The sequence below is a fragment of the Camelus ferus genome, chromosome 9 (assembly GCF_009834535.1).
Source record: "Camelus ferus isolate YT-003-E chromosome 9, BCGSAC_Cfer_1.0, whole genome shotgun sequence".
In the NCBI taxonomy this organism is placed as follows: Eukaryota; Metazoa; Chordata; class Mammalia; order Artiodactyla; family Camelidae; genus Camelus; species Camelus ferus.
This window is the reverse complement of record NC_045704.1, coordinates 40233211-40255884: the sequence shown is the minus strand read 5'-3', so window position 1 is coordinate 40255884 and position 22674 is coordinate 40233211. Positions and strand designations below refer to the sequence as shown.

General features: G+C 38.3%; 1 long non-coding RNA gene across 1 annotated transcript in view; it reads right to left on the bottom strand.

Annotated features, from left to right (window-relative positions):
• The window catches only part of LOC116665771, a 28116-nt gene extending 5663 nt beyond the window's left edge, over positions 1-22453 (bottom strand). Inside the window, exons 1-3 of the long non-coding RNA XR_004322437.1 lie at positions 22175-22453; positions 21199-21202; positions 2644-2650 (exon numbers count right to left, since the gene is read on the bottom strand). This is a non-coding gene — a long non-coding RNA (uncharacterized LOC116665771). The remainder of the gene's footprint in view (positions 1-2643; positions 2651-21198; positions 21203-22174) is intronic.
• Positions 22454-22674: the final 221 nt, after the last annotated feature.

Sequence of the window (22674 nt, the reverse complement as noted above, 5' to 3'; positions counted from 1 at the left end):
TTAGTAAACAAATGAATGTGAAAAAAATAGAATATGTCCAATATAATTCACATTATGTAAAAGCTTTATCATTGTCACAAGCATCCCCGTGCAAATGGTTACTACTAATATAGTCAACTCCAGCAAGAGCTATCTTGGCAAACGGAAGGCTCATGAAAGATATATTGTAGACATCTCCTTGAAATTTATGCTCCATACAGATTATCTTCTATTAACTGGTGAGCTTGAACCTTGAAAGAAGTTTCAAGTTTCCGATAAGTAACACACATCACTGAACATTACGTCTGCCACCTGGTAATGGATAATATAAATACAGCACATTTATTCAGCAGGGAAGGGAAACTGCTTCTATAGCCAATTCTCAATTATTCGGGGTAATGGGGGAAAACCTCCAAGTGGTTATCCATAAATACAGATAATTGGCAGAATATGTAAATTAGGTCCCATCTCACAATGTTTATGAACATTTTGGCTGAAGAGTGATAAAAGCTGAAATGGAGAATTATTAAAGTGCCATAATTATTATGAAGTATTTGACAGATTCATTCCTGCCTGTTCTCCTCCCATCCCTCTAACTTTTCCTCCTCTATCTCCTCCTGCGACCACCCTCAAAAGTTATATCTTACCCTGGGTTCTGCATTCAGCTTTCTTCTGTTTTCATATACAAATTATTTCTGGTTCATCTCACCCACTGTCATGGCTACAGATAGCAAGAGAACAGACGGGCTTAATACATGCTGGCTGAATGAACAAATTGTTCAGATACCTTTCTCCATGTTTCAATTTAATTAAATGCTTAATGTGTAGTAGGTGAGGTCAACAAACCTATACGTGTGTCACAGTTATCTGAAGAGTTTTATTTTAAAGCAGATACCTAAGCCTTTCCCAAGTCTCTGAAATAATTGTGAGAGCAATTGGGAAAGAGAAATAAAGAATTCCTCACTAAAAAGAAACAACCAGCTAGCCAAACAAACACAAAACAACAGGTAAAGCATTCAAGAAACAATGTAGAATACTAGGATTTCTATACAAGTAGGTATTTCTCTGATTTTTTTAAGTGGCTTATGGGAGTACATTCATTCCGTGTAACTGAAAACTCTCACTCAAAATGGCAGCTCTGACTGTGATAGTACCAGCCTCCAGCCTCGTCCTCACACGTGAGCAGAGGTGATCAATCTCATAACCATGGCATGGATCTCAGGACGGGTGAATTCACTGAACCATAAGGCATTGGCAGCGCCAGTTCGGGCATCATCAGATCTGCATTAGTCAGTGTAAACTTCGCAAACATTTTTCCAGGGGAGCTTGCTCTGTGTCAGGCACTGTGATATCAGACAGATTGTTGAATGCTCCTAACTGTTTGGCTGATACCGTTTTCCCAAGGATTTTTGACATCTGAAAATGACAAAGACAGTTTTTTCATAGAGCAGCAGTCTCAACATTTGCCTGTGGAATTAGTTGTTGATTTTTATCTTTGTTTTTTCATCCACTGATCTTTCAAGAACCGTCCTTAAAATCTTTTAGTAGTGCTTAGAATACAGGCTTGTGTCCTTAAAATATTTTCAGAACGCCCTCCAGAAATTGGCCAAGGTCTTATTTTCCACCACACTCTCCTTTGTGCTCAGTTCTCCAGCAAGAATGCATTATCTTTGCATTTCTCAGAAATGATCACTCTCTTCTGTTAAGCCTGGTTACTTCTGCCTAGGCCGCTTCCACTGTTCTTCAGCCAACTTCCCCAATCTTCTTTCAAGCCTAATGTCACTTCCATCTACCTTCACATGGATAATTACCTCAGCTTAATAATAGGTCCTCTCCTCTGCTCTTTTTGAAACAGTCTGTGAACTGCAACCAGTGTATTCTGTTTCCAAAAGCAGATCCTGTCATGCATCCTGGGCCTCACCACCTCTAGGCAGTTCCCATTGCTCTCAGGTAAAACCGCAAGCTGAAGCTGACCTTGCAGGGCCTCGGTGGTCTGCTCGCTGCCGACCTTCTTCATGTGCCACGCTCGCCTGTGGTCTACGGTCCAGCTCCATGGACTCTCTTCGAAGACTTAGAGCTGGCCTCACTTCTTTCTGCTGCAGGGCTTTTGCACATAGCCTTCTCTCTGCTTGGGCTCTTCTGTCTGACTTTGCCTGTAAAGCCCTTTTACCTCTTCAGCATCCAGATCCATCATAATCTCTGCGGTGATGCTCCTTTTCCTAATCTTTTCTTCTGGACTAACCTTCTCATAGTGCAGTTTGTTCCAGCTGAAATTTAATCATTTTTCTCACCAATGTACTTTACTGCCTGGCACAGTGTCTGGTACATATTAGATGCTGAATAAATATTTGTGGGAAGAGTTACTAATTAAGATACCTGTCTATACCCCTAGGTTTGATTGAATGTCTTTATTCTATGCCTTTCAACATTTTGCTCTACTATTTTCATTCTTGTAATCACTGGTTCATTATCTGTCTTGAACTACTGGAATGTAAGGTTTTTGAGGGCAGAGGATCTGTTTGCTGTAATCCCAGAGCCCTGTATGTAAAATACCTGATGCATGGGAGATAAATAAAAAATTAGTGAAGTTGCAATAACTACATAGACGATTATGATTAATATGAGTTTCTGCATCTAATTTTTTGAACCAATTCAGCTTTAAACAACCCATCTAATGCCTCTGGTTATCAAATCAATCATTCTGGCTTTCAAAACTTTGCCCACTCTAGCCTCATCCTCTCTGTCTCAAGTATCAGCAGGGGTCTGCAGAATACACTGGTTCTTCCTCACAGACTATTCTTGCAAACAATTTAGTGTGCCAGTGGATGTCCAGGTGACCTCAAAGATCAAACAGTGTTCCTAATTAGTCATGTCTGTCTTGTGTCTAAGTTTTGATTTTCCAGGGCATGTTAAACACTAATAATAGCTAACATTATTGAGTACCTACTCCAGATCCAGCACTGTGTTAATCATTTTCTATAATTTACTTAATTTAATCCTCTCCATAATCTAGACAAGTGATAACTTCCCCAAGGTTACAGAAAGGAAGTCTTAGGGCTGGGATTCAGATCCAGGCAGGTTGATGCCATAGCCTGAGTGCTTAACCATTTTCTGAATACCCTGCCAATAGTCAGGTTTGCATTTACTGCACTTCCTCAGCCATTCTCCATGCGTATATTTAATTGGTTCCACGTGCATTTAAACTACACCATCTCCTTCCAAGACATTCAAGAGAAAACCTCATTCTTGATACTTCTTTTCATTGTTTCCCTTACCCATCCCCCCACCTTATTTGCATGGGCCTGTATTTGGTTCTTGATTCCACCAAACTCTAGGAAAAACACAATTTTGTAATTTTCAGTTGCCCCATTGTAAAAGAAGCTGTTGGTACTCTGGATGGGTTTGCTTGGCACAGGTGGTTGGGATGTGGAGGATTCAGAGCCCAGTTTCCTTACCTCCCAGTTAGATGAACTCTGAATCAGGTTTTAGACTGCCCCCTAGAGTTCTCCAGTGGAAATGAACCTCAATTCCCCACAGCAGTAACCAGGTAAGTCTTACACTCTTTCCCCACCTCCTTCTTCCCCGTCTCACTTCTCCACTTCCATCCTGGTGCTTCCTAGGATCACTTCCCAAATTCACTGTTTGCATTCAAATCCATATTTCAGAGTGTGCTTTGGGGGCAACTCTTCCTACAATCTGTTGCACCCATGGAGCATCACTCTCCTGTTTTCCCTTTGACTCCAGAAGCCTGACTTGGACATGAAATTTATAATTTCTGTTCAGTAAGTTTCCATGGTGGGCTCCAGCTTTTATCTGCATTTTAAAAAGGAAGTATCTCTTAACTGCTTCTAAATGCCTCTCCCCTCGCTTCTGTTTTTCTTTTGCACCCACTATGCCACGCAGTCAGGGTGGCTGAGAGGTCTGTGCCAGCCCCTCTTGTGGAAGTGGCTTTGGTGCCACTCTGACTTTTAAGTTGAATATCCTATTATCCAGCATCACTGACCAGGTAACTGTTAGTCATGCTTTGAGTCCTTTGTGATTTCCAGAAAATTGGCCCAAGGGAAATAGTCTCTGTAAGTAAAGATTATATCCATGTGTTCCCAGCAGCTCATCAGAGGATGAGATTTAATGCTATTTCAGACTCCCATTTCAAATTCGTGTTTCCAGCCTGTCATAAAAGGCGTTTAAAAAAAAAAAAATCTGTGGCTCTTGGGAGCTGATCTCAACTTTTAAAAAAATGATTTTAATGTAGTTCCCAAATCTGTTTCCATTTTAAAAATATATATTAACAATGCCTAAAACTGAGTCCAATTCATTTAGTTCAATTTGGCATCTAGATAAGTTGCCTGAAAATTATATTTTTTTATGGTTTAATATTGGCTCTTCAATCTTTCATGCTGAATCTTTGTCCTTTTACAAATTAGATTTCTCACTTTCTTTTCATGGGATTCCTGTTGGGCAAATATAATCTTTTCAATAGGAGATAAACATTTTGCAATTCTTTGTAATAACTCTTTGTAATAATACCACTCTCATTTCTACATTCTCTAAGCCACGTAAACAGTACCAGTTTATTAACCAAGCAATTTATCAATATTTATTCATGATGCCAATGGCAGACTTCTTGTCATAAATAATTATTGAAGTAATAAATAGTTTTATTATTAAAAACTGATGACAAGAGCAGAGTGATTACCCTGATAAAGACGGATGACAGGTCTTAGTATCTGATGTGACACTCAGAACACTGTGCAGATTGAATCTAAGGCCTCCTGCATGGATAATAAATTGTTATTTCAGAGAATAAAATGATTGATACATTTGCTTGCTGTGGAAAAAGCGCTGGGGAGAAGATTCTACTCCCTAACTTATTTAAACAGGCTATGGTGAAATTCTCTTTCCTTGTGACAAATTTAACTTTCCAAGAAAGTGACAGCTCTTTGGCAGAGAGATGAGCAGAGAAGCAGTCCTTTTTAGAAGCTCCTAAAAGTCAGATTCTTTTTGGAAATTCTCTGGATGTTCTCTGGCCTCAGTGGGGCCCCCAGCAGGGAGCGCCTGGAGTAGGGGAGGGGAGGAGCAAGGCAGGAGCATGGTGGGAGGTCATGACATGTGATACCATGACTTGTGCAACAGGGAGACAAATGAAGTCCGTCAGATTACTTTGGAGAAACTGCCACTGACTCTTGCACTGCCTGGCTCAGTGCACAGGCTCTTTGTATTTCTTTTTTTTTCTGTTGGTTTGATCTTACCTTTTATGACAAACTCGCCCTGGAGACCATCCATCTTTTGACAGCCTGGAAAACGACTGTATTGGGAGGTGGGTGGGAGGAGAAACGGAGAGAGAGAGAGATTGAGTTAGAATTGAAAATGTATGTTCCACGCATTTGTAAATGTTTTATTCATAACTGCTATTACTACAAATTAAAATGCAATGACAAATATTATGAAAATCCTCTCAAAGGGAATACCTAAGATTTAAAATGTATTCTCTTTACTTTGCTCAATCTATTTGTGATACAAAAGAGAAGGAAAAGAATGACAAATATGTAATTTGAAATGTCACCCAGTAACAGCACGGGTGAACTAGAGTCAGAGAATTACTATATTTTCCAATTGGTATTTTAAGTGAACAATTGAAACATCAAGGATGATGTATATTCAATGATTTTGGATCGATTCTAAATGAACTGCTTACTTGTGAAACACATGTATGCACCTTTTAGGTCTGAATGTATTAGATGTCTCCATTCTTCTATGTGCTTAACAATATGAGACTAAAGCAATTTTTGAACATTATTTTAGTGAAAATGACTTTTTAGCTTTTCTTTGTTGAAACTTCCTCAGGATATATGAAACATAAATTATATTATCTCTGTATTATTGGAAGAGTTTTTTTTTAATTGATAACTATTTTCTAGAATATGAGCTTGATAAGAAACATAACAAAACTTCACAACTCAATTACTTTAAATGTCTGGTTAAAATTATGTTGAACATATTCATAGAAACCTATTGATACTATATCTCTTTGTTCCTCTCTTAGTGTAGTGTTTTCTTGCAGATACTCATTTTAAAGTTACTTTTTAGCATCTGAGTAGTGATAAAGACATTACATTAGCTTTAAAAATAATCCTACAACAATGTGAAGCCTTGTAATTGTGAAATCTTACTTTTACAGCACAAATTAGGAACTATGGCATCACTATGGAGAGGTTTTAATTTCTTTTGTGGTTCTGTGGTATATGTTTTATTCCCTATGATAGAATATACATGACGTTCAAATTCTGACAGTTACCAAATTAGAGTCAATTAATATTTACAGCAACCCCACAGGATGTGTTATGTGTTTCAAGCTGGAGCCACAGTTTAAAATGTATTCCCTGTCTTCAGGAATTATATGATTTTATGAAGACATGATAGATAAATAAACAGATGTTATAGCCAACTAGATAAAGGAGTGGTTTGCAGACAGCTATGCAGTTCCATGCAGAAAGGTGAGGATGACTGTCCACTTAACTAAGCAGAGCTTTCTCCCATGCAATTCTGGGGACAGTCACTGAGACCACTTAGGTGCTGTTCACCACACTGGACACTAGTGTCACAGACATGTGACATTGTGTAGTCTTCACAGCCTTGCATTGGTTCAGCAAGCACTTATGGGTTCCCAGGTTGCCAAATCCTAAACTAGATGTTAAGCATATAAAAACAGCTCAGAAAGAGTTTCTGCCCTTAAAGAGTTCATCTCTGAACAGGGAACAAGCATGTAAATAATTAGAGTGCAGAGAAGTGTTAAAGTTATTGTAATAGAGGTTTGAATAAGACATAAAGCAAAGAAATGTAAGATCTTGATAATTACAGATGAAAGAGAAGGATGTGATTAAGCCATCTTCAAAGATGGTTGGGAGGGGGGTACATCTGGTCTGGGAAGCTTCATTGCAAATACATGAAAACAGAAGCCAATTTTGTTTAATTTTAAGTTGAAAAGGAATTTATTGTAATGACATTACATTGACCACAGAAATGAAAATAAAACTAGAAAACCACAGTAACAATACGCCTAGCTTATTCAATTACATTAAGTTTCAGACATGGTTTGGTTACTTACTCTGCATATACTGATTCATTAAAACAGTAACATCATTGTTAGTTATCACCCGTGAGACTGATGAGAAAAAACTGTGATTCAGTGAGATGGAGAGACTAACTCGAATTCATATGCTGTCTTAATCAGTATGCATGTTGTTCACCCCAAACTATGTGGCCGGCAAATGAAGTAGTCTTCACGATTTGGAGCTCACTGTCCTAGCCAGAGAAACAGACCCATGGAGTGTCACTTTGGACACCATGTGGCAGGTCCTATGGAGGTGATGCAGGGTGTGTAGGAAGCATAGGGTGGGGGCATGGGTCAACTAAGGAGGCTTTTGGACAATGTGATCTCTTATCGAGACTGGACATTTGCCCTTCCCCCTTGCCCTTTTGGTCCATGATATTTGAACACCTTTATTTTTAATTTCTTTCTTTTTTTCTCTTTCTCCCTCCCTCCTTCCTTCCTTCCTTTTCTTCCTTCCTCCCTCTTCCTTCCTTCCTTCCTTCCTCATTCTTTCTCTCTCTCTCCTTTCTTTCTTTCTTTCTTTCTTTCTTTCTTTCTTTCTTTCTTTCTTTCTTTCTTTCTTTCTTCTTCCTTCCTTCCTTCCTTCCTTCCTTCCTTCCTTCCTTCCTTCCTTCCTTCCTTCCTTCCTTCCTTTCTTTCTTTCTTTCTCCCCTTCCTTCCTTCCTTCCCTCCTTTCACAACTGCCTACTAGTATAGAAGCAAACACGTTCAAATACTTCGGACCCTGACTCTTGACAGCCAGAACATAAGCATGAGACCGATATTTAGCAGGTTAAAATTCAGGACTTTGAATTTGAAAGGGGTAAGCCAAAGGAATAGGGGGCTGTTTCTACATAATTCTTCAAGAGGCAAAAGACCCTCACTGACTAGTGGCAGCAGGGTCAGTAATAGCATGCTAGCCCTGGAGGTAATGGCAACTAGTTTTTTCCTAAAACATGATTCTAGCTGTTAATTAATTGCCAAGCCCTCTTTGGTTCCTCCCAATTTCCTAAGTCTGGCTCTCTAGCCTGGATTTTGTGATCTATCCTGTATCCACCCAGTAAACATCATTTCCTCTTAAATTAATCAGAATCAGCTATTTTCAACCAAAACCCTGACTAGAAAAGTGTATTTTGTAATGCAATTTTCCCTTAATTTTCCTACTCCGGAAACAGCTCATTTTTCTTCTGTGGTAAAAATAGGTCCAAGAAACTTTAGTATGCAACAAAAACCAACTGCATCAAGACTTCAAAAACAGTACGTTTTTACAACACAAGAGAAAAAAGTGCTGTTATTGTTTGTTTTCTGCCAGTTCATTGTATTTGTATGAGCTCAGTGCCTACCCTGAGGTTGGTTCTGTGTGCAAGCAGAAGGAATGTAATGTACAGACTCCATGTTTATGAGACATTGACCAAGAACTCAAAATCCAATGTTTGGGCCAAGGCTTATTCTGAGGCTGTCATCACACACTTGTGATGTTCTGTCTTTTTAAAGCATCACCACAAGATCATCTGCAGAGAGTTCTGTGATGGACAACATGGGATTGCGTTCAAATACTGTAGGATCGTTGATAACTTGCTTTTTTAGGGAGGATTACCGGTCTAGTTTTCATGGCCCTGACAACACTATAATCTGGGCAAGAATAGAAAAAGGTAAGCACTTAAATTTTCTTAACATTTTCAGTAAACTTATTGGACCTTCTTCCAGAGACATCACCAGTATGTGACACTTTCCTGTTAAAAGCAGAACCATCCCATAGTTTATTTAAACATTCAAATTTGGGGAAAATGTCTTGTTCTTAATGAATTTGTCACTTTTCCTCCTCCTGCTCCTCCTTGTTATTATTTAGTAAACAAGACTGTTGTGATACTGTTTCCTTCTTTGCCCTGGTTGCTAGGAAGATGGGAACACAGTGACCTTTATTCTCTGTTCTCTTACTTAGAGTTATTCACAATAAGGAAAAATATGAAGCAATAAATGTCTAGAGCAATGGAAAAAGTTATTATTGTCTACTTCATTAAGTGGAGTCCAGTTACTGAAAACATTTATATAGGGAAACTTGTTTTCATTGAAATATACTGTTCTCATGCCCTGAAGCATTTTAAATTTTAACCCATTCAGAATGTGTTTTGTTATTATTTTAAGTACTTCAGAAGCAATAGCCACCTGCAGGTGATTCACGGTGGGATGGTTCTTTTTATCTGCTTATGACCATCAAAACTCTATAGTCAGAAAGGATGTCTCCTTTCTCTAATTTCTGTCCTCAATGTGCTAGGGTCTTGGGCTCAGTAAATATCTGTTGACTAAATAGGAAAAAAAGACACATATCACTCAAAATAGGAAATAATTGTAACAGTTATGGTAGCAACATTCCACAGAACACTATGTAGCTATTTGAAAAATATGATTTAGGCCTAAGTAATACAAAAGAAATTCACAGTATATGCTTAAGTTTTTTTTTTTTCATCAGGTTATAGAAAAGTGTGCATATTACAATTTTGTTATTATTATTAACATAGATTATATTTATGAAATAGAGATTACTTCATTAATGTTTGGAAAATGTGGAATGTAATCTTTATGTCCTCAGCAGACCCAGAGTGCCAAGCAACGGATAGATCTTCTAAGAGTAACTGAAATCCAGTGGAGCTGTACTGATGTCTCCAAACTTCCTGTGATTTCACAAGAATTCCTGTGTAGTTACTCTTATTTGTGTGGAGGGGAGGAATCCATTCTCGCTCAAAACTTGTTTCCCTCTCAACCTCTCTCTCTTCTCTTTCTCTTATTCACACACACAAACACACACACACACACACACACACACACATTCTCTTTCTCTCTCATTTTTATTTGTGTTTTTTGTTTCCTGTTTCTATAGAGTCCAAGGCCACTGTTACGGTCACAGTAGGTTTTAAGGTTTGAAACTTTATGAATGTCCAACAAAGGAGAAATATGCCCAAAACTTAAGCAGTTTTATATGTTGAAATTCCTAAGGAAAGGCAGAGGACTTCCTGGAACAGCACGAGCTACCTACTACTATTTCTTGTGAAGTGACTGGGCCACATGTCCTAGGTTACAGGACAAGGACATAGCCTCTGCTGTCATCTTAGTTTTTCAAGGAAAGGCAATAACTCAATGTGTTACTCTGTCAAGTTACCATGTCTTTGTAGGTACCTCTTTTCATCACATACACGCACGCATGCACACACACACACACACACGCACACACACAGAATTACCTCCAAGAAGGCAAGTTGTCAACAGAAAGAACACTTTTTCTATCTCCTCCTCGTGGATTCAGCATAATACGACCCCTTCATCTCTTGCTCTCATTGCTGTCACCTGTGCTGTGACCCAACTTGTCTCTACCAGGACCAGCCAAGTAATTGGCAAGGCCCAGTGTGAAAAACGAAGGCAAGCCTCTTGTTTAGAAATTAAGAATTCCAAGAGCACACCAGCAGGCTATTAGAGCAAGGTGGGTCCCTTATGAAAGCAGGCCCAGGGTGACTGCGTACAGGTCAGACTCTTGTGAGCCCAGCGCCATTCACTATGCTCCTGATGCCCACTTCAAGAGCCATCTGGCCTTCGCCTGCTGCTGGTCCTAGTCTGCAATCAAACTTGCCCTCTTTGATCTGTGTCCTACAGGGAATGGAATGGAGATTTGCCATCTATTTCCCTACAAAACAAACAAACTGCACTTCATATGAAAATTATTCTCTCTTCTCAGATTTTAATGTATCACTAAGGGGGAGGGCAGGACTTTTATAAACTAAACAAAGGTTTTCTTTACACAGTCTTCTAAGGCTGAGGTCTGCCTGGCATAAATCTGCATAAGTAAGTAGAGCCCTCAAGATACGCTCCAGGGTGAATTTCTAAGCCTGCTTCTTCAGAGAGGCCCGGGTGATCTGTTGTGGAAAGGTCAAAGAAATCGTGTCAGTAAATCTTTTTATGTCTTGTAGAATAAGTTTAAATGTATTTTTATCTCTGTATTTATTTATTTGTCTAAGAAATATCTGAAAGGAAACTGACTACAGTTCTCTGTGGTGTGTGAGATTTTGGAACTATTGTTATTATTACTACTAGTGTTACCACTTCATCTTAATTTTATAATTTTCTATGGTGTCTATGCTTCTCAATTTTTTAATTAAAAAAAATAAACTCTATACATAAGAAAGAAGAATATTTTTATTTATGAATGGTAAGAAATTTCTTTGTAATCTTATATAATATAGAATATATAAAAACCTCGATTCTATAATACTAATAATTTTGCCCAGTGTTGAGATAAAAATCAATAAGTGATAACAGATATGACTATGTTATGTATACCTACTCAGGTATTCTAATATGCAGGACAGTAGCTATTAGCCTAGTGGAAATTTTTATAGATATCTCAACTAATGGGAACTGTTTCTGTATTTAATGGCTTATGAATGGTCTGGGTTCTGTTTGGGCATCATCTCAAGACTATGTGGCTAAGACTGTATCTTTCCAAATCCTTTCTTCTCTAGATTAAACATTATTCCTGGTCATAAAAGGGGTTGAACCCCTTGTATTATAACAAATCTAGATAAAAGTGATGAACAGTAGCCAATGTCACAAAATAGAGTCAAATAGGTTTTTATGAGCCTTCTGATGAAAGCATGAACCATCACTTACAATGTAGTCTTATCTGTCTTTCTACCTAGCAATCGACCAGTCTATCATCAAACCTCAGGTTCTAACAACCAGTGTGTTAAACATCAAGACAAGGAATGAGCAAATATTTCAAGGGTAGAACCAAATATGTGTGTATGTCTGTTTGTAGCTATGAAGATATGTGTGCATGTGTTTGTGTGTGCGTATGTATTTATATCTACACCTACATCTTCTATCTTCTATCAGTGTATCTCTGTCCAGTTGAAGTAATTAACCAAAGAGGCCATTAGACTGAGAGGGCCGTGATGCCTTGTCAGCCTATGGAAACAAACCAAAACTGAAACCAGAGTCAATCCATGTGAATGACTCCAGGTTAAAAAGTCAAAACTGAAGAGCAACCAGTCGCAAACAGCCAAGTAGGCTTTCTCTTGCAACCGCTTAAGCTGTAGCCAGTCAAATTATTCCCTTGCTTTGCTTCCAGTTTGCTCTATAAAGTCTTTCGCTTCCTTGTTGCCAGTGGAGTACCTCTAACCACGTTTGATTTGGTTCTGCCAGATTCAAACCCGTCTTCGTTCAAATAAGCTCTTAAAATTTTTGGTATGCCTCAGTTTTTGTTTTAACATTGCCTATTTTTTTCCCGTCATCTTTGCGATCATAAATAATAAGTTGCCCAGTGTTTCCTCTGTGTTGGGCCACTTAGGACGTGTTTTACTGGCATCACTTTGTGTGGTTCAATCAACACTGCTACAGGGTTGGTGCTAGTTTATATCTACCTGTATTGTTGAGATTTACATTAAGTAACTTCTTCAGGTTGCTCAGCTAGTAAAGCATTGACTTGCCTCTGCCTGGGAAGTGATTAATAAAACATTTGACTTTTCGTAATGTCTTCTGAAGAAAAAGCCTGAAGTAAGAGCTCCTGTCTTTCTGTCTTGGGACTGAATATCAGCTTCCTCACTTTTTTTTTTTTTTTTTTAACTACTTGGCTTTGGGCAACACTGCAAACTCCTGGGATACTACATTTTATTTTTATGGGCATAATACCTCAGATGTTTGTTGCCATTACTGTATTTAGAATGGAATGAAACAATGCTTGGAACTTGTTTGCTACAGATTAAACTCAAGGAGGGGAGGAAAATAGCCCTTTTCCTTCCTTCTTTTTTTTCTTCCTTCCTTTTTTTTTTAAAGTGGGATGCTGCCTGTGTGTGTTTTCTTTTTGTTCTTGTCCAAAAATCAAGATCTTTGAGAGACTATTTCCCTAAGTTATTTTAAAGGCAAGAAGTTGAACTACAATCCAGACAATGAGTAAGAGCTTGTTGACAGACAGAATTTCTGCTGACCCATTCTTGCCCTGGCACCCAGGGGGTGAGAGAGCACTTGAGAACAGCAATCAGCAGCCCATTTCCTCCCTTCTCAGTGGACTCAAGATACTAATTGCCTGCTGGTCCCTTCCACTCTGCCTAGAACCTCTCTCCAAAGACTCTTCATTATACCTGTTGTTTACGACCAAGCCAATGTATCATCTTTAGAAATTTAAAAGAAGAATCACCCCCTTCCCAGCACTGCCCCAATATTTTGAAGCTTTGTTGAGTGGTTAAACAATGAAGAGAAATTGTTCCTGTTTAAACAAAAAAAAATTAGTGGCATGGAATTTCAAGACAACAGTTCCATTTGAAGCCATGAATAATGTAGTTATGGTAATATAGCTGCTATTCATAATTATGAACACTTCAGTCCTCCACATGTTCTCATGTCACACAGAGCAGGCTGGTGAGATCTGGTCTGCCTCTGATTGTTTTTGCTGTGTTTTGCATTATAAATTATGCTCTACTCCACCCTGACTACCCTTGCTCTGTGGCAGCCATTGATGACATTGTAGGCAACAACCACATGTTTCCTAACCTCCGCTGTAGGACTGAATGTGGCTCTGAAGTTGGAGCTTGGGATTTAGTCTCAATCAAGAGTTATATCAAGTACGCCATCAACCATTTTGAAGACAAAATGAGATTTTACTGTGAAGTTAGGCATCATGATTCTTTCCTTACCTAGACTCTTCCAAAGCCTCACAAGACATCCTGGCCATTTAGTAGTCACATACTTTGTAGATTTATTGTAATGTAATAGGAAAGAGCGTGGATCTTTGCATCAGTCACATTTTGCTAAAAATCTGCCACTTAGTAGAACTTGGTATGTTACTACTGATAATTTATATTTTTTGGTGAGAATTAAATGCCATGACTCTAATGCTCTTATCACTTGCTTAGCACTAAATATTCAATAAATAATAGTGTTTGTAAAAAAAGCTTCTAAAATTTATGATTAAAAGGAAGAAGGAAAGAAGAAAGAAAGGGAGGAAGGGAAGGAAGGGAGAGGGGTAGGTAGGGAGTAGTTAGGAAGGAAAAATAAGAAAAAAAGCATTATCAAATGCCACCATTTAACTCATGATAATACAAGCTAATGCTGACATTTTGAGAGTATGTTAGATTTGGAAATGTGTTGCTTTCTACAAACCCAGAGTATTTTACTTATCTTTCTCTTTTGTCCTGTTACTGCCATGGTACAATGGTGTTCAAATTAATACTGAACTTCATTAGAAAACCTGCCTAGTTACTACCTGGGCATTTGAATGAAATAGCCAATAGGGTAATTTAGAATTTGACTTTAAAATATTTAATTATATGCCTAGACTTAGCCAGTCCTGATTTGCAATGATCTTCTCTCTCTTCTTCCTGCCTCCCTCCCTGGTTCCCTCCCTCCTCCTACCCTAAGCAAAGTCTTTTGTCCTCAGGCATATATACCATGAAAATAGAAGCACTGGATCTCTCTAAGGTAAAGGATGAATGATGAAGTAGGATTCTAGTCAACCACATTCAGAAACATTACTATCACTCATGGTTATTGATTGCCAACTGAGCAAAAGACACTATGCTTGGCTTTCTAAGTGAATTAATGTTTAAAGAGTTTGAGATACAATGTAGTAAGCCAAGGGTAGAGAATATATAAACTGTACCAGCACTGTATGCAAAATTATACTTTTGCTAAATTTTCAGTGAAAAAAAAGAGCCTTGAATCTTAACTTGCTACATGGTTACCAGCTGGGTCACTTGGAGCAAGTTTCTTAACTTCTTTGAGCTTAAGTTTGCTTGAACGTAAAATGGATGCTAATGATGCCTGTCTCTTTGCTTTACTGTGAGAATTAAATGAGATAAAAAATCGTAAAGTGCTTAGTACTAAATAAAAGTTAATTCACTAACCCCTGCTAAACATCCTAGCCCCTAGCGTCATCTTTCCTCTCTCATGTTTCTTGCCTTGAGAATTCAAACTTTCTTTCACTTTTTTCTAAACTCACTGGCAGAGTCCTTGATGCGCACCCAATTCTAGGTGAGTGATGTAGGCTTCAAGGGTTACCCTGGTGATCAAGGGATCAAGATTTATATTTCAACACACTATTAAACTTATTTAATGAATGAATAATTAATAGTGCACTTTCTCCTAAGTCTTTAGTGCTATACTTCTCAAAAAAAAAAAAAAAAATCTCTACACTGACCACAAGAGCATTAGGTGGTAAGAGACTGCTTTAAAAACCAATAACAACTACAAGGACGCATGAGATTATATCTGAGTATTACTGAGTCAAACCAAGCCCCCAGAAATAGGGATTGTTCATACAAATTACTTTTGTACTCAGTTAAATTGGAGACCCACCTTAACATCTACATCAGAAAAGCATCTGCTGGAGATTAGGGATGAGAAAAGCAGAGTTAAATGATAAAATTCCTCAGAGAGACCAAGCCCATCCCTTTTCTCCTTGCAGAGGCACTGTTGCCAGGTATCACCTCAAGCTGAGGTGAGGAATTCACTGCTGCCAAATGAAAAGGAGTTCTCAATCTTCCAAGACAGTACTCATCATATCTTCCAAGGGAACCAGTGCTAGAAATCAGGGGATTTGTGGTTGAAAGGGGATCCTTGCTTTATGCCCTAGGTATGTTTGGACCCAGTAGGCTTTTGAGGGATAGCCTAGTTATACAAGATTGACTTCTCGGAGGACACAGATTTGGAACATCTCTTATCTAAACTCTGGAGACACATCCGGCTTCTACTTCATGTTTTGTGTGGCAGTTCTCTGGTTCACTGTGTCAAGGTAAAGGGAGACCCAGCTACCTCATTCAGTATGCCTTCTACAGAAAGGAAGACTATCACAGGGTCATGTGTAAGCCCCACCAACCAGCCTGGCCAAATTCCCTATTTCTAATGATGTGATTGATTATGTGTTTCAGTAATTTACCTTTTGCCTGTTTTCCAGAGGAAGTTAGTGAAAAGTAGATTGTGGGAGAGGTTCAGAAAAAGAATAGGCATTAATGAATTGCTGGCCAGACTTTGAGTTAGGAACTTTTTTTTTCCTCTAATTTTATTTAATTCTCACAAGCTCACTGCAAGGTAGATATTTTTTAATCCTATTTCACAAATGAAGAATCTGATCATCAGATATTCATGGAAATTAAGTGACTTGTTTAGGCTAGACAGCTGGAGAGTAATGAAGTCTTTGAAATCCAGGTCATAATTCAAAACAGAATAGGACCAGATTGGGATCACAGACCTGAGTTTCCCTTTAGTTTCACATTTGGCTAATTGACTCTGTTTCCCAAGATCCACACTGTAAAATCAAGAGAAGGGTCATACCTACCTCCAGGATGTTATGGGGTCACAGGTTGCTGCAGCATCGAGCATGCTTCCTGGTGCATTCTCAGTAAGTAGCATCTGCATTTATTATAATTATCATCATTGCCATGACTATTTCCCACTGAAGTATAAGATCCATGGGGACAGGGAACTTGTTTTTCCTATTTCCTACTCTATTTCCAGTGTCATATAATAGGTACAAAATAAATATTTCTTACATAACAGAACTAAAGAATTACTTCTGCTCTTGCAGTGGCTTCCGTGCAGTGACTTCTCACCCAATACACTAAAATAAGAGAGCGAGTACAGCCAGCAGTTAAATCATATTAAACTACTCAAACTCTGCCTTCTGACTGTTCAGCAGCAAGAGCAAAATCAAGAAATTTCCTTATGCAGTTAAGCAGACAGAGCCTCAACAGGTTGTCGGTAGTCCGTGTGACCCAGGGAGAGCTGGTGCCACTCCCTGCCAGCTGAGCTGCCCTTTGCCTTCTTGGGGGCTCTGCCAGATGGAGTCTGTTACATGGCAAGGAGTTCCTCTTATATAAAATGCACTCCTTGGGAAGGCCACCTTGGGAAGAAAGTTAAATTTGAGGGATAAGAGCATCAATTTTCTGGGCAGAAAAAGAATCATACTTCCGGGAAGGAAAAGGTGCTGAGAACGGTGTAGTACATGACAGCAGAGAGCCGTCCCCTCTGCTTCCTCCAGCTCGTACTGCTTCTTCCGGTTGACTGTTCTGGTATGGCTGTAGTACACGTACTTGAGCCCCCAAATCATCCAGTCCACTGTTAAAAGACAGACTGAGGCATCTTAAACAGTTTAAGAGTTTACCTGAACAAAAATCAGTTCGAAGCAGGAAGCAGCAAACCGGAAATGGTTAGGAGCGCTCCACAGACAGGAGTTAGGGGAAAGACTTACATGGAGAAAAGCTGGAAGCAAAGCAAGGGTGCTGTTTGATTAGTTGTAGCACAAGCATTTGCCTTATTTAGAAAAGCCTACTTGGCTGTTTGTGATTGGTTGTCATTAGGTTTTGATTTCTTAACTTTGAGGCATTTATAGGCTTAGGTTCTGTGTGTATATTGCAGTGTAAGGCATTAGAACCAGCCTAATGCCCATCTTGTTAATTTACACCACTATAAAACACTTTCAGACTCATAGGAACAATAATGATTTTGATGGGTAAAAAGATCCTAAAACCGGGAGGAATCTCAGATAAAATCCATTCTGAAAGACTAACTTTCAGACTATGAAAATCACCTGGAGAGACTATAAAATGAATACCTGCGTATCTACATACATACATACATACATACATACATACATACATACATACATACACCCATATCCTAAAACATCATTGCCTCAGCGATCCTGGGAAGTGGGACCAGGAAACTATTTATAGTAAGCCTCTCCAGTGATTCCAGTGTCCTCCCTGACAGATTACAGAACCGTCAAACTAATCAAAGATACTAGGTTTATAGATGAGAAGCCCAGAAGAAGATAACACCCAAATTGTTGGCAGGGTCTGTTTTCTGTGTTCCATTCTAGAAATATTTCTATGACACAAGGTCATATCAGTGTAATTGTTCCAGCCTTTTTCATTTTTGATGGCATGGTTAATTTTCAAGGATCCCAAATTCCCTGTCTTCTCATGAAACTCTGGTTCCCAACAAGTTATGGTATTTAAATTTCTATACAAATCATACAATTATAATTTTAAATATATGCATGCTTTATCTGAAATAACATATTTCAAGGAAGAATATATCAGGATTGTGTAGAAATAGGATTTAGAGGAAATCAGGAAGATGAGATGAATATAAATGGTTCTTAGCAGTATGAACCGTGACAGTATAATTTCTCATTGAATTGATGCTGTTAATAAAAGATGAATTTCTACATAGTATTTGTATGGTTTGTACAGTATTAAAATTAACAAAGTCCCGTTGAATGCATGGGTCATTATTACTTAAAATATAATGAAGTATTATGTGGATGTAGGCAAAAACAGTGACTTACTGTAAAACTTTCACCAAGCGATGTTTGTGGTACATTTTGGCAAGAAGCAGATGTCAACAAGGGGTAGCAATGACTTTGGATGCTCTGTAATATTTGTGTCGTGCATCAGGACAAGACTTTGAGAGAGATTCCCAAGAGAGTAGAACTGGGATAGAGGTACAAGAGGATTGTATGGTATTTAGAATTCAGATGTTCTTTCATTTGTAACCCTAGGTTTCTGCTTAGTAGTTCAGGGGCCTTAAGAAATGTACTTACTGTCTCTAACTCTTTATTTTTATTCTGTTTTACTATATGGCAGTGTTGTAAAGGTTGAATGAGGTACTACATACAAAATATTTTATTGTCATGTTTATCATCTAGTAAATGCTTATTCATGTCACTACTGTTGTTATTAGGTTGAGTTGAATTGGAAAACAAAGATACGCTTAATTGCAGAAACTTGAGCTTCTGTTCTCCAATCGCTGACTATATAAAGTGGACATCCCCTCCTGTCTTTCCTACTGTTGAACTTGAAGTTATTAGTGGTTCTCAGCTTGAAGATTTATGAATGATGTCCATTTGATGGATAAGACTTTTTGATGCCCTCAAATTGAATTATCAAGGAGGGGGAGTTCTTGGGGCTGGACAAATAATAAAATTAACATGACACAGATTAACAAGGAGAAAAAGAAGCAAATTTTAATTCATATGCATGGAAATGCGACCTAAGAAGTTGCTAAGGCAGGCAGCTTTTATACCTTTTAGACAATAAATTTGTGAGGAATTAACAGGACAAAGAAATTTAAGCTTTGGGCACTTAATTAGTAAAGAATCTAAACAGAGTTTGGCCTTAGGGTAGTAGATTAGTAAAGAAGTGACAAGGTTTGTTTATGTAGGTGGCTCTCAGCCCAGATTCCCTATCTCTGGTGATTAGGGTGTCCTTCCACCTCCAAAAGCAAGAAGTGAGCCTTGCACATGGGAGATTTATTTCTTGCTCTCAGGGATACAAGATATCTCTCTTGCACTGGTAGCTTCTTAAGTAACTTTCATACAAAATAATCAGTTTTCCATTGAAGCATATTCTGGTGTGGCCTGCCCTGGGCTTCAAAAAAGATACATGTATGTATATATATGTATATATATATATATATTTCTATTTGAGACTAAGTTCTGCATATTTTACTAAAAGGTTCGGATTCAAATTACACATAATGTTCAGGATCAATCTCAAAATCACCATTTTGAACTGTCAGGAAAACTAAATTTCCACCACATGCAAAATAATGCCTAAATAAATAATCTAGACATAGATCTTACACTCTTCACCAGAAGTGACTCAAAATGGGTCACAGACCTAAATGTAAAACCCAAGCTATAAAGCTTCTAGAAGACGATGTAGGAGAAAATCTAGATAACTTCGGGTTTGGCAGTGACATTTTAAATATAACATTGAAGGCATGTTACATGAAAGAATTAATAAGCTGGGCTTCATTACAATTAAAATTTCCCACTCTATAAAAGACACTGTCAAGAGAATGAAAGCACAAGCTATAAAATGGAGGGAAATATTTGCAGAAGATATATCTGATATAGGACTGTTACCCAAAATATGCAAAGAACTCTTATAACTCAACAACTAAAAAAAAAAAAACAAAAAAAAAACCTCCCTGTGATACTGTGATGCAATAAGAAGTATATATTTTGTTCTTCATCCTCAGTTCTTAGCCAAAGCTCCTAAAACTTTTGTAATTCTGTAAGCAATAAAGGTGCTAGAGCATCTTTTGTCATAATATTTGGATTTTGACCCTGATTCCTGACACAGAGATGCCTTTGGAGTTTCCTGAGTGACAGGAGCATCTTCTGTTGTGATGAGGCAAGTTTTGGTGGGCTCCTGGAAAATTTCAGTGTGGTGGCTGGTCGCCAAAAAAGACCAAGCCATGATTAGAAGCTTGAACTTTCAGCCCACCTCCCATCTTCCAGGGAGAGATGAGGGACTAGAGATTGAGTTAATTAGTCATATCTACATGATGACACTTCCATAAAAATCTCTGAACTTTGTGGTTTGGAGAGCTGCCAGGTTGGTGAATAGTTGGAGTTCTAGGGAGACTGTCACACATGGAGAGCTTTGCACCCCTTCTTGCATACTTTGCCCAATGCATCTCTTCCATCCGCTGTTCCCTTTATAGTAAACTGATTATCTATGAAGTAAACTGTTTTCCCCAGGTCTGAGAGCCATTCTAGCAAATTATAGAACCCAAGGAGAGAGTTGTGGGAACCTCCAATTTGTGGCCAAGTTATACAAGATGTGGGACACCTGAGGACCAACTGTTTGGTGCCTGAAGCAGGAGGCCAGTCTTGTGGGACTGAACCCTTAACCTCTGGGGTCTGTGCTAACTCAATTAGTATCAAAACTGAATGGAACTGAATTGTTACATAATCGCTGGTGTGGGAGAATTGGTGGTATAGGGGGAAAAAACCCATCATCTCATGTCAGAAATATTGTGAGTGTGAGAGTTAAAGAGAAACACAGAAGTTTTTTTTGTTTTGTTTTGTTTTTTTATCTTAAACCAACTAAAACTTGGGCCCAAGACTATAACAGACACCTCACCAAACAAGATATGTAAATGGGAAATAAACATATGAAAACATCTTCCATAGCAGGCTTCATCAGGGAAATTTGAATTAAAGCAATAGTGAGATACCATCAGAGAACACCAAATACTGATGAAGATGTGGGGCAGTAAGGAACTCCCATTCATTGTTAGTGGGAATACAGAATGGCACAGCCACTTTGAAAGATAGTTTGCCAGTCTCCAACAAAACTAAATATACTTTTCCCATACAGTCCGACAATCATGCTCCTTGTTACTTACTTAAAGGAGTGGGAAACTTGTGTGCACACAAAAATATGCACAGAGATGTTTATCTCAGCTTTATTCATAATTACCAAACCTTGGCAGCAACCAAGATGTCCTTTAGTAGGTGAATGAATGACTAAAATGTATACTGAGACAATGGAATACTGTTTAATGTGCTATCAAGTTATTGACTGGAAATAAAAAAGCACAATGTGAGAACTGCAAGTTGAGTTTTATTCAGTGTCTTACTAAGGACTATAGCCCAGGAGACAGCCTCTCAGATAGCATGGAGGAATTGCTCTGAAGAGGTAAGGGGAGAGGACAGAATATATGAGATTTTGGCTAGGGAAAATGTGCCATCTAGTATGCATCTTGGTAGAAGGTTGCTGCTAGTCACAGGAGGAAGTTGTCTTGGTTAATGATTTTAGTGCTTTTCTAAGTATGAGAAGATGCAAGACTCTGGGTTCATAAAAAATGTCTCCCGGAATATATCTAGCCAGCTAAGGGCCATTTTGTCTGTTTTCCCAAAGCACAGAATGCTTTGTCCTGTTCTTTCTTCTTGAATTCGTTTCAGGATATACTGTAGGTCAGTGACTGCAGTGGCTAATGACTTAATTCTTACAGAACCATATGGTTAGCAGCATTCTTTGTTTTACAAATCATGAAAAGACAAGGAGGAAATTTAAATGCATTCTGCTAAGTGAAAGAAACCTATCTGAAAAGGCTACATACTGTGTAATTCTGACTATGTCACATTCTGGAAAAAGCAAAACTATGGAAACAGTAAAAAAGATCAGTGGTTTCCAGGGATTGCAGGGAGAAGATGAAGGGATAAATAGGTAGAACACAGAGGAATATTTTAGGGTAGTGAAATTACTCTGTATGATACTGTAATGATAGATAAATGTCATTGTACATCTGTTCAGATCCATAGACTGTAGAATACCAAAAGTGAACTCTCATGCAAACTATGGCCTTTGGATAGATAATGATGCGTCAGTGTAGGTTCATCAACTGTAACAAATCTGTCACTCTGTTGGGGGATATTGGCATTTGGGGAGTTTGTATATAGGTTGGGGTAGGAGATATATAGGGAACCACTGTACCTTCTGCTTAATTTTGCTGTAAAATAAAACTGCTCTGAAAAGTAGTTTATTCACACACGCGCACGTGCACACACACACACACACACACACACTAAATTTCCTTTTACTGCCATTGGTCACTGCCTTTTACCTCTTCAGTCACAAACATCTTTTTGTTTTCTTGTTTTTTATTTTTTCTGAGAAGGCAATAATTCCAGGCTTTGGGAAGACAACAGAAATCCATATTTGAATACTCTAGAAAGTTTCAATAATTCTGTCTGTGTTCTCTTGGGAGGAAAGTAGACTCAGAAGAGGTGTAATGTCTTCTTTAAATATCAGAAGAAGTCAAAA